The sequence below is a fragment of the Cryptomeria japonica genome, chromosome 5, assembly GCF_030272615.1.
Source record: "Cryptomeria japonica chromosome 5, Sugi_1.0, whole genome shotgun sequence".
Classification (NCBI taxonomy): Eukaryota; Viridiplantae; Streptophyta; class Pinopsida; order Cupressales; family Cupressaceae; genus Cryptomeria; species Cryptomeria japonica.
This window is the reverse complement of record NC_081409.1, coordinates 693,614,690-693,627,742: the sequence shown is the minus strand read 5'-3', so window position 1 is coordinate 693,627,742 and position 13,053 is coordinate 693,614,690.

The window sequence follows — 13,053 nt, the reverse complement described above, 5'->3', positions numbered from 1 at the left end:
AAATAATTATTAGCTAATAAAAGATAAATCTAACACCCCCCTTAAGATGAACTTAGGGAGTAGCTAAAAAAAACTAAGGACTAAAAAAACATGTAAAAAAATGTAGGAAATCAATAATGGGTCCCGACAACTAGGCCTAATGAGGTACGCAAATACAATACAATCTTTGTAAAGTGGATAAAAAGGAGAAAACCCTATGGGAACAAAACTCCTCTCCAAGACGAGATGAAAGATCAAGTGAAGGACTAAGAAGCCTCCAAACAAGACTGTTCTAGAAGATAGGAACAAAAAAAAAATGAAGAACACCGCTAAAGCATGAAATAGCTGCAAACACTATCGAAGAGTAACTGCTGATCTGAAGAACCTCAACTGAAATATAACATGACCAAGTAGAGAAGATTGTAATCTATATTAGTTCCCTCAAATTACACTACTCGAATCAGATGGTAAACAAAAGCAAACAACTGAACTCGAAGATACAGATGGCATGAAACACCAAATCTCGAGGAGCTGATCAATTGAACCAAGGAAGCATTAGAACAATTGGACAAACCTCCCCATAATGTTGAAAAGGGAGAGGGACGGGTACACTGAAAAGAATGTCCAACAAGAACTGCATGACGAAGAACCAAGAATATCGAAGGTGCAGAGAAAGTACATAATGTCGTGGAAGGAACACTCACTTGACACACATTATGAGGCTAATGTCGTGGAAGGAACACTCATGTGAAAAAGGTAGATGGCAAACAAAGGAAAACATTAACCCCCTCATGGTACTTTATAAGTAGTGCATGTACAATAAGGTACAAGATGTGCAAGATCCCAAGTATACAATGCATGATGCTACTTTATCTCGATGCATTTGCATAAATAAAATGCTACAATTATCAGAAGAGATAGAAGATTGGAAATAGAAAGAACAACCAAAGATGAGACATCATACTCAAAGAAAGAGATCCTAGGACCTGAAACATCCAAGATATTCACTAGAATGCTGAAAAGAAAAAAAAATTGAATAAAATATACATAGAGCAGAATCTAGAAAAAAAACTCATATGAATGGAAAGTACACAGAACAAGCTTTCAAACAATATAATTTTTTTGGAAAATAGAGTTTGGATGCTCAAGGTATCTCTCCCGAAGTGCAAAACTGAACCTCTGGCTTTGATAGAAAAAAAACACCATCAAAAAATAAAAATAAAAAATTCAAACATCCAGATCTGGATAGAGCTCAGAATGAGATTTTTGACGATATACGATTTGTCAAAAACTCTTCCGTATGCCCAAGATATGGCCAAAATACTGAAGGTGCTCCAGATGGGCCCAGAAGAGGCCTGAAGGTTGCCTACATAGTGTTGACATCATTGGTCTCTGAGCATAATTTTGATGGTCGTATGGCCATCACCACCAAAAAAACAATCTACCTGGAAAAAATCGTCGGAAAAAATCCGGTGCCTAGCAAAAAATATCTATCACCGGAAAACAAAGGAGGGGCCGGAAACAAGCCGACAGCTCCTGGGCGGCGTGGGTGACTGACGAGCGGCAGGTGGCCAAAGGGACCTTGCGGGTAGTGGGGCTCAGCAGCTGGTAGCAGCAAGAGCCTCCGGAGTGGAGCGGCCTTGAGGCGGAGTGGGCCTGTGGGCGAGGTTTCTGGGTGGCAGTGACCGGTAGGGAGAGGACCACAGGCCCTACAGGGGTCCACGGATAGGGCAAAGCAGTAGGCGATTGGTAGCACGATAGGGGACAAGGGGCCCATAGGGTTGTACCTTACGGGTACCCAATACATTGCCCTCCTATATTTTAAAAAAAGAAACTGCATTTTTCTTTTTTTTTTTTAAATCAAAGAAAAAAATATTTTTTTTTTATTTTTTTCTCTCGATCTGTGTGCACAAGGTCATATGGCATAGGATTAAATTTTGTTTGCCTCCAGAACACCTGACACCAAAATATATCAAATTTTATATCAAAATTCATGGAAATGGCCTCCTGAATCCAACCGTGAGGTCCTTTTGGCACCAAAATTTACCAAAAAATCAGCTAACCCTAGAAATGGAAAAATCAATTGTACAAACCCCTAAACACACAGATCTAAAGAACAAGGGCCAAAAAATCTCATGAAGAGAACATGGGCATGCAGTTCTGGAGCTCTGATAGCATATTGGAGTTGAGTAAAAATCAACTCTAAAGCTCCCAAAGATCACCTTGCATGCAAATCTATTATAGAAGGAGAGAAGAAAAAAAGCTATGGAGGCCAAAATTCAGAGATCCAGAAAAGAGGAGTCATATTGAATTGTATTCTTCTTGCACAATCAATATGACTCCTCTTTTCTAGATCTTTGAATTCTGGCCTCCATATATTTTTCTCTTCTCTCCTTCTGTGACAGGTTTGCATGCAAGTGATCTTTAGGAGCTATAGAGTAGATTTTTCCTCAACTCCAATAAATACATTATAAGAGAATACTATACAAAGAAATAAATGTCAAAGTAATATACTCATATGAAAGACAATAGACACACACAGAGAAAAGGTAAACTTATCTATATGGAATATTTTACCTTCATAATATACACCCAAGGTAAAATATGTGACTTCATACTTGACTATGTACAATGAGCCCATATTTACGTAGATGTTGTAAATACATGGTTTTATTTGAAGGAGGAATATGGTTCCATCAGCTACATGGATTTACTTATCTACTAAGAACATGAAAGAACTAGCTCAATTTTAAAAAATGAAACAAGCTATGAATCCTTAAATAAACTGAGCATTGTAATCACAAATTAAAATTTACTTGTTACTATAATTCCATCACCATTCTAACTAACCTTGCAATGGTAAGGTGAATCATTTAAATTCTATCATTGATTCCTAAATAGTTTAAACATTGGTGTCATCCAATTCCTTTTGGTTAATAGCTTATCCTTGTAGGTGTTTCTGACTAACACTATTATTAGAGCATTTATAAATAAAAATATTAGTTGTGTTTTTTAACAAGGTGTAAAATTTTGGACATGACAATTTATATTGTAAATATATTGAATCACATATATATAGTTAATAAAATTACACAATATATATCCCATTACTATATATTCAAATGGTTTTCATACCATTCAAATTCTCGAAGCCACTCAAAAATCAAATTTTATTTTGCATTGAAAAGAAAATGTGTATGTGTCAATTTTCTTTACTTATCTCTTTCAAAACTTACCATGATGTTATTTTAACTTGGTTAACCATAAATTTTAGTAAAATATATATGCATAAGTATTCTTGATTTAAAATTAATGAAATAGTAACCCTATATATATACTCTAAAAACAAAATAAATGGAAATGGGGTCCTACCCTATAGACATAAAATAAGATCCCAAATCAATATCTTTCGTTGGAGGAAATAACCAGCAAGATCCAACTTTAGTCCTAAAGGAGAGCTAGATGTTGTGTATGATTGTTTCCTCTTTTTTTCATTGATTTAATTTTATTTGAATGTCTAATGACTAGGTAAATGATTCAAAATTGACAAGGTAAATGATGCAAATTAAACTCACAACTACAAATCTATAAATGAGATATAGAAATATCCTATCACTAAAATCTAGTGCTAGAAGTACTGGTTAAGTGTGCTAGGCAACCTAGACTTGTAGGTGCTTTTGTTAGCTAAAAATTTTGATTTGATAATAGTATAATCTATAGATCATTACAACCAAATCTTATCCAAAAAGTGTTGTTTATGTGTACAAATAAGCATACACCAATGGTGCAGGAGCACCTAGGCCAATTGACATGAGCACCGTGGCAATGGTGTAAATGTGGTTTTATGTTTTTGTTTTTTGATTCTTTTACAATGTAATAAGGTCTTGTATGATAATTTCAAGTGTGTTTGATTCATTTATGGCCTTATGCCAAATGTCAAAAAATTGTCAAAGCTTGACAAAAAGTTGTCATTGCGACTTTCTTATAAAACTATCATATTGAGAAAAATTGATTAGTTTGTGGTTAGTTAATGTTAGAAAGTAATTTATGGATGTTGGAGGGTTGATAAAAACTGTAAATATCTGTTTTCATCGACCATTGGTTTGGTGGTTGGATGTATTGAAGAAAAGAAAAGAAAAATTAAATTTTCAAGCATTTTTACTGTTTTTCTGACATTGCACTCTAATGATATCAATTTTTTCATAATTTAATTCATCATGTTTTGATAGGAAACCTATTATATGTGATAAATAAGTGAAATATATTCATTTTGGATTTTGTGCCATCAAATTTGGTTAAGTTTTTTAGGGTGTTATGGTCATTTTATTAACTGTAACTTTCCAGGTTTCTCTGTAATAGTCCTGTTGTAGTGAATTGTACGTGAAGGTATAGTCTCCAAATAAAATAAATATTATATGGATTGATAGAGGAATGTGTTATATTTCTTTTTTATTTTTTGTGAGGTCATTTAATTAAGTATCAAGAGCGATGTGAGAAAATTATTGAAAGTAGGTTTGAAATTCCAGCAAACGAGGGTTTCGAAACAAAAGTGGTGATAAATCCCCATTCCACCATGGGAAAATTCTAAATCTTGGTGAAATTTTATTTTTCCAAGTCCTTTCAATGTTCCCATTAGTTTCAAAGTAGAAACTCAAGTTTGAAGTGAGAAAAATGATGCCCTAGGCAGGTAGATTGGGTAATTTGTCTATTTTAACAGTGCAGTATTGGGGGTTTTATAAATCAATGGAAATGGAATCTCCAAATCATGAAACTAGTTGAAATAGACCATTTTAGACATTATTCAATCCTTGAGATTCATATTAGAAGGTTGGAAGATATTATTCAACAATTTGCTTTGTGGAAGATGCCTAAATAGGCCTATGTTGAACAGTAACAACCCTATTTTGTATAAAGTGTCCCAAAAAAACACTTGTGATCATTTTGCATATATTTTGAGTCTCTTTAAATGGTATTTGAAAATCCATGTTTCTTGTGGATAACTAGTCCATGTCAGGACTTATGACTAGAAAACTAGCAATGAAAGACTACTAGGAGTTGGGGATAGTCTATGTGGAAAGTACATAAGTTTGGAACTCCAGTAGTTTGGAGGGTTACCAAGAGTGTATGAATTTAATGTTTTGTTTCTATAAGATGTTTCCAAGGTTGGTTGAATCGTGTGATGCACTAAGCCATTGGTTGGAATTCGTAGGCAATGAAGGCTTGGGTTATTGTGAAGATTGTCTTGGAGTTTGTGAAAGATGGTAAGAAGTGTTATTTGGGAGCCATTCCTTGATGATTTTTTGGTCCTTTTAAATTGTTGAAATGTCAAAGAGTCTTCTTTGAAAGTAAACTTTTTGATATGAGTACTTGTGTTGAGTTTGTGAAGAAGTTTTGAGCCCATTCTTGTAAAAAATGTTTACTTGTTATTGATATATTTTCATGCTGTTGATTTTTTGACCCCACCTATACATCAATTAGTATCAGATCTCAGAAGATCTGGGTAGAGGAGAGTTTTGTGGTTGTGTGGTCATGTGTTTGTGTTTGTGCAGTTTAAGAGGAGAACCTAGTTTGCCAAAAGACTAGGTAGAGAGGAGAAGAGACCTAGGTGAGGCAAAGGAACAATGAAAGAAAGGTTAAAGGTACTTGCTTGAAGAATGAACTTTAAGAAGGTATCTATGAGGTGAGGGTTCAGATGAGAAGAGACAAAAGAAGAAGCAAGAAGAAAAAGAGAGGAAGAGGAAAGATGAAAAGATGATTCAAATAAAGTTTGACAAAGACATAAGAGAAATAAGGCAAGCTATGAAACAATTGGAAAAATACATGAAGGAATTGGACAAAAGAATTTATATGCAATAGTTGCAAAGTTGGCACTTGAGAGTTAGAAAGAAGGTTGAGTGGCCTATTCAAAGAATGATTCAGAAGAGAAGACAAGTGAAGGCATTAGAACCATAAATGAAGGCACAAGAACCCCTATTGGAGAAGGGTAGTGAACAAACAAAGGAAGGTAAAGAAGAAGATCTAAATGCAAGGAAGAAAATCCATGAGGAAGAATCAGATTTGTGGACATATGCAACCATTGAGGAAGAATGGAAAAGTAACAGTGGAGATGAGAAAGTTGAGGTGGTGATGATCAAAGAAGAAGAATACATGAGGTGTAATATTGCTAATGCATTAATAGGGGGGAATTATGGTGATTAGATTGATGATAAGGTTACTAATATAAGGATGCAAATAATTCCATCAGATGTTGTCATATGACAAGAATCACCAAGGATACAAGACCAAGATTTCATGAATTGTGTTGATACTAACCAGATTATTTATATTACTAAAATTATTATCATGTTTATTCTAGTGCAGATATCAAGAAAATCAAGTTGGAAAGGGTAGAAAAAATTTCTTGGTAGGTCCAAATACTTAAGAAAGAGAATGGGAAGCCCGAAGGTGAAGATGAAGTGAAAAGTTGATGCATGTTTCCAGTACCTTGTACATTGGAAGGGAATGTACCAAATGAAAGAATCATTTAGAAATCAGAAGAAGAAGAGTTCAAACACAAGGTTGTTGTAGGTCCTCACTCAAGGGACTTGAGTTTCATTTTCATGGGGAGTATGGTCAAAGAGCACCTAGGCCAATTGACAAGAGCACCATGGTGACAGTGTAAATGCGGTTTTATGTTTTTTATGTTTTGAGTCTTTTGAAAGGTAATAAGGTCTTTTATGAAAATTTCAATCGTGTTTGAGTCATTTTATGGTCATATCAAATGTGGAAAATTTGTGAAAGCTTGACAAAAATTTGTCATTACAAGTTTCTTATTAAAATGTTATATTGAGCAAAATTGATTAGTTAAGGGTTAGTTAATGTTCAAAAGTTAGTTATGGATATTGGAGGGTTGATACAAACTATAAATACATTTTTTTCATCGAATATTGGGTTGGTGGTTGGGTGTATTGAATAAAAATCAATAAAATTTTGAATTTCCCTATATTTTTACTGTTTTTCTCTGTTGCAGTCTAATCGTTTTGCTTTTTTATAATGCAATTCATCATGTTTTAATATTAAACCTATTTTATGTGATATATCAGTGAACTAAATTCATTTTGGATTTTAAGGCATCAAATTTGGTTAAGATCTGAACGAGTTATGGTTATTTTATTGACTGCAACCTTCAAGATTTCTCTGTAATAGTTGCGTTGTAGCGAATTGTACGTGAAGGTACAAAATCCAAATTAATTAAATATTATATGGATAGATATAGGAATGAGTTATATTTCTTTTAGTTTTGTTTTGAGTTCATTTCATTAAGTATCAAGGGAGATATGAGGAAATTATTCAAAGTAGGTCTGAAATTCCAGCAAACAAGGGTTTTCTTACAAAAGTGGTGATAAATCCCCATTCCACTATGGGAAAATTATAAATCTTGGTGAAATGTTATTTTTCCAAGTCCTTTAAATGTTCACACTGGTTTCAGAGTATAAACTCAAGTTTGGAGGGATACAAATGATGCCCTAGGCGAGCAAACTGAGTAATTTGTCTATTTTAATAGTGCAGTATTGGGGGTTTTATAAATCAAAGTGAAAATGGCCTGTCCAAATCATAAACCAGTTGAAATAGATAATTTTAGACCTGAATCAATCCTTAAAATGCATATTTAAAGGTTGGAAGAGAGAATTGAATAAATTGCTTTGTGGAAGAGGCCTAAATAGGCCTAGGTTGAACAATAACAACCTTGTTTTGTATAAAGTGCCCCAAAAAAACCCTTGTGACCATTTTGCATAATTTTTTAGTATCCTTAAAGGGTATTTGAAAACCTATGTTTCTTGTGGATAATTGGCCCATGTCAGGAATTATGACTAGAAAAATAGCAATGAAAGACTCTTATCCATGTTAGGACTTATGACTAGAAAAATAGCAATGAAAGACTAATAGGAGTTGGGGACAATCTATGTGGAAAGAACACAAGTTTGGAAATCCATAGTTGGGAGGGTTACAAAGTGTATTAATGTCATGTTTTATTTCTCTAATATATTTCCAAGTCTGGGTGAATCCTATGATACACTAATCCGTTAGTTGGAGTTGGTAGGCAATGAATCCTAGGGTTATTGTGAAGAGTAGCTTGTTGTTTGTGAAGGATGGTAAGAAGTGTTATTTAGGAACCATTCCTTGATGATTCTTCATTCATTTTGAAATGTTCAAATACCAAAGAGTCTTCTTTGAAAGTAAACTTTGTGATATGATTACTTGTGTTGAGTTTGTGAAGAAGTTTTGAGCCCATTGTTGTTAAATATGTGTAATTGGTATTGATATGTTTTCATGTTGTTGAGTTTTCAACCCCACCTTTGCATCAACCAAAGATTGTTTCTTGTTCAAAATATAGAACTATTCGTCTCAGTCTACTCTTTGCAAATTTGTTACTTTCTACTATTATATCTATAGCCTACACATAGAGAAAATGGAAAAATGGTTGTTCTATATATAGGCTTGCCTATGTCAAACCCCATGTTGGTGTTTCCACCTCTACAATAGCTATGATGATGAAATAGAGATTATCCCTAATAAGGCAGGGGCTAATTTAAAAATAATATGATGAATTGACAAGATTATACCTTAGTCTCGATAATGGTGGTGATGTAACTTATATTTAGATAAGTCATCCAAGTTTTGATGCAATAACATGAATAAATTATAATAAAATACATCATGAAAACATACTTAAACATAAGTTATTTTTGTTTGATGCTATTTGTACTCAAATCTACTCTTGAATGAAGGAATTAGAATATGGAATGAAATTGCTAGATTATGAAAAGATGACAAAATAAAATAGATAAGATGTATTGTATAGTATTATCAAGGAATTTTTTATTTAATATGACTTCTAATAGTATTATACAAAAATTGAGATTGGATTTTAACAATGGATTAAGTTTTCTAGAATTTGGATTAGTCACCTATACAAAATATGGTGCCTAAATAGGTCAACAACACCTAAAGTCGTCCATGGTGCCCATATAGGTCCATGCTTCCCAAAAGGTTCCATAACACCCAAAAGGGGATATGTATAAGTTTGAACATATTCCTACAAAAATAAAACCTCCAAAACCCGAGACTCATGAGTATCAAGGCTTGTGATGCTAAATTAGGTCTTAATTTGATTATTTGATACTAGTAATATGTGATAGGGCCCAAATAGGCTTGAAATGACATAGGAGAAGGCACACTAAAGAAAGAGACCAAAAAGGAGTGTGAAATTCTAAAGGGATTATAATTGACAACACTACATTTAGCTCCCACTTTAGTAGAATTATGAACTTATGCTCATCCTCAAGGTAAGATGGAGATGAAGAGATATAGAAACTAATTCTAAGACAAGCTAGGTATATGATGGTACTAATTTGAGGAATGAGTAAGCCCCCAAGAATAAGATACTATCAATCCATGAAAAAACCTCCAAAAATAAATAAAGAAACAATGCTAGTACTTAAGAAGACAAATAATTCTATTTCAAATATTTGAAGAGACCATTATATTATAAATTTATAAATTTCTAATATCATTCTGAAAATGTTATTGCAATAGAACAAGTGGATTTATTAAAAGAGATGAGAGCATACATTGATTGATGTTAGAAGATATAAATTTCACTATCCAACAAGGTATGTTATGTTGGGTGATTCATGTATTTCAATAAGTGATCACACTAGACAACCACACCATGGTAATTAATTCTTGAGAAGGCATAAAAACCAACAATCACACTAGCAAGTCATGATATACTAGATGGCCAACATCTATGGAGGCATAAACAAAAAAGAACACACTAGAAACTCATGCTATACTAGATGGCCAAGAACAAAGTCTAAATTTTGTGAAAGTTGCTAGAAATATGTTTATAACCATGCTTCAAGGGTCATTTATGCAACATAATACTACCACTTTAGGGGTACAAAAATGAATCGCTACAAGGAAAAATGATAGATTATATTCCTCCCCTTAAGATGTCAACATACAATCATGTTGATGTCTTAAGGAAGATAAAGATCCACAATAACGATTAAACACTTTCAGTACTACAAAAATATCCTTAACAAATATTCATAAATTCTAGGGTAGAAAGAGGATTCTTATAAAGAAAAAAATCTTTAAGAAAGGAAGAGGTAGTTGTAAAGGAGATATATTGCAACAAGTGTAAAGGTATCCTTACCAAGGATACATAAATACTAAAGGGGTCAAAGAGATCTTTCCCTATATATATCTACTTCCATAAAGAGAGGAGATGGTTAGGAAGGATGAAATCTTAAAAATAAGAAAGAATAAAAAAACATCAATACACATCTTCCCAATTGCTAGGCGATGGAATTATTGATGAAGGACTACACACTTTCAACACCAAGGAGAGATCATTTAAAATATATATAATTTCAAACAAGGAAGAGGTCCTCAACAAGGATGCACACCTCACAGAAAGGATAAGATCATCATGAAGAACAAACAATTCTATGAAATAAAGGTAACTCATTAGAAAAGATACAACTCAACAAAGGAAAAGTGGATCCTAATAAAGGATGAATGTTTGAAAAATATTCTCGGCCCCTGTATAGAGACAATAATAATTAAGATATTATGTTGATATCCAAGTATAGTTATACATGAAATTGTATCACCAAGAATGATAATGAGCCCCAAAAGGAAAAATACAAGTTTCACATAGTGAAGAGAAACATAATAGGAAAAAATGTTATTTAGAAGAGACAAGATAAAAGTTTCACTCATTGTCACTTATCATTTGAATGATACCAATTATAATAAGTTATTTTATGTTGCACTCCAAAGATTGAAATTCATAAATGTGGAATTCCCATGAATTTTATGGTGCATAATAAGAGAAGGATTTCCTATTTTTCTTTATCATTTTTTCTTTTATTTTTTTAAGGGAGAGTAATCAAGTTGGCTTGAATAAGATTGAACAAAATATTTCTTATTTAGATGAAAATTTAGGAGATGAATAAATAGATGCTTTAGACAATGGGGGAGGGGATATCAATAGAGGAGGTTGGGAACCTAATCCTTATTTATAAAAGTGTGATATACATTTCTTATAAGCTTTCATACTTTGTTGCATACATCACAAATCATGTCCACTGTATCAATGTTTAGAAAAGATTTTAAAACAAACTTGATATTAGTTTTCTAAATCAAATTTAGGAGCTTTGGTGGGTTCTTAAATGTTAAGAGGAGAGGTTTCACACTTAATTCCAATTGGGTTTAATTCTAAATATCCCCAATCATCATCAAGACATGTGTTGGTAGAAGAAGAGGTTGGAATAGATTTAGAAGAAGCCTAAATAAATGAAACACAAGGTTCTTTCAAGGATTTAATTTTAAATCTGGGGAATTTATATTATCCACTTAAGAAAGGTTTAAATTCTAAGGGACCTTAATTTTTTTATATGAGAGAATCATTAATAAGAGATGGTATTTCAAAAGCAACAATAGTATAAAAGGAAGATTTTCATTGAGATTTTATTTCAACACCACTTTAATGGATTTTTATCACCTTCTAGAGTGTACATCTTGTTATTATAAATGACTTTGAGTGAGAAATGAAAAGTAAAATGGAGTTCTTGCATAGCATGAATCCATAGTCTACCTAAAATAAATTATAATTAAGAGTATCAAGGATGACATGGATAGGCATGGGTAGGACCACAATACCTACTTTGATAGGAAATATCATTGTAACTAACAATTTTCTACCAACATTTTCCAAGCCACAATTAGAGATAGAATCATGTTAAATGAGGGAGATATGCACCTTGATTCTATGTAAGAAGTCTATGCTGCAAACATTAAGACCCAATCCATTATCAACTAGGGTATGTCTTTTTTTACTATCATTGATGAGAACCCTAATCATGAGAGGATCATACTAATTTTGGACCTCAAAAGGAGGTAGCTCTTGTCGTTTGAACATAATATGTGACTTCTTTTCATGCATAAAATTAAGCAAGCCTACTTCATCATTTAGTCTAGTTGTATGAGAAGCTACCAAGGAAGTGTATTCTTTTCTTATATTAAAATACACTAGTATCTTACAGAAAATTAATAGTCAAGCATTTGGTTAAATCTATTCAAGAGTCATCAATTTTACAAATAAGGAAATGTTCCTCTAAAAAGTGAAAGGCTATACAAATGACAGCTTAATCTCAAATTCAAAAGGAAGAACAAAGATTGAGCATTGCCCCAATAATTTAAAATTTACATTTCAAGTTTGATTGGTTTAATTTTATAAGTTTGTTTACTTAAGAGCTTCAACGCTACCTTGTGATGTTCACCATGTTCATATATAATTATTTTATCCAAATTTAACATAAAGAATTTAATCATTAAGAATAAGTAAAGACCAATATATTATTTAACATAAAGGTCATATATATACTATATTAACCAGATATAAATCTTCCACAGTTCAACTCTAAAGATTAATCTCGATTCTTATTGCAAGAAGATAAATATATTAATTTTTGAAAAAACAAAATTATAAAAATTTTAAACAGCAATAGCTGTTAATCAAATCCTGCCTGAAAGGAAAAGGTGGAACACCCACAAGCACTGTAACGGAATGCCTCAGTATTGCACCCAGGCGCTGACCACACGGTAAAATGACTACCAACACAAGGCTTCAGAGACAAGAGACATACAAGCAGCATCCCTATGTATTTCAAAACATCAGTTTTCTCCATGATGTTACAGTCTAATGTGGCTATAGAGAACAAATGTTAATGTGTGTAGCTGACGGAGTTGTCCATTGTATTTATATAGGAAAAGTGGGTTTCAATAGGGTTGCTCTTATCGTATGCAAAGTCATGATAACGATTGGATCAGTTTTCCTTGGCTGGAGAAAAATGTCCCCAGTGCGGATCGTCCTGTGTTTCCGAGGCCTAGTGCTTTTTAGTCTTGTTTTTTAGGGGCGTCGTTTCAGATGTCTCCATTGGGGAAGATGTTTTCTATAAAGATTGGAGTACATTTTACTGTTGTATGTTTGTCTGAACGCTGGAATTTTGTTTTTGGTTTTTG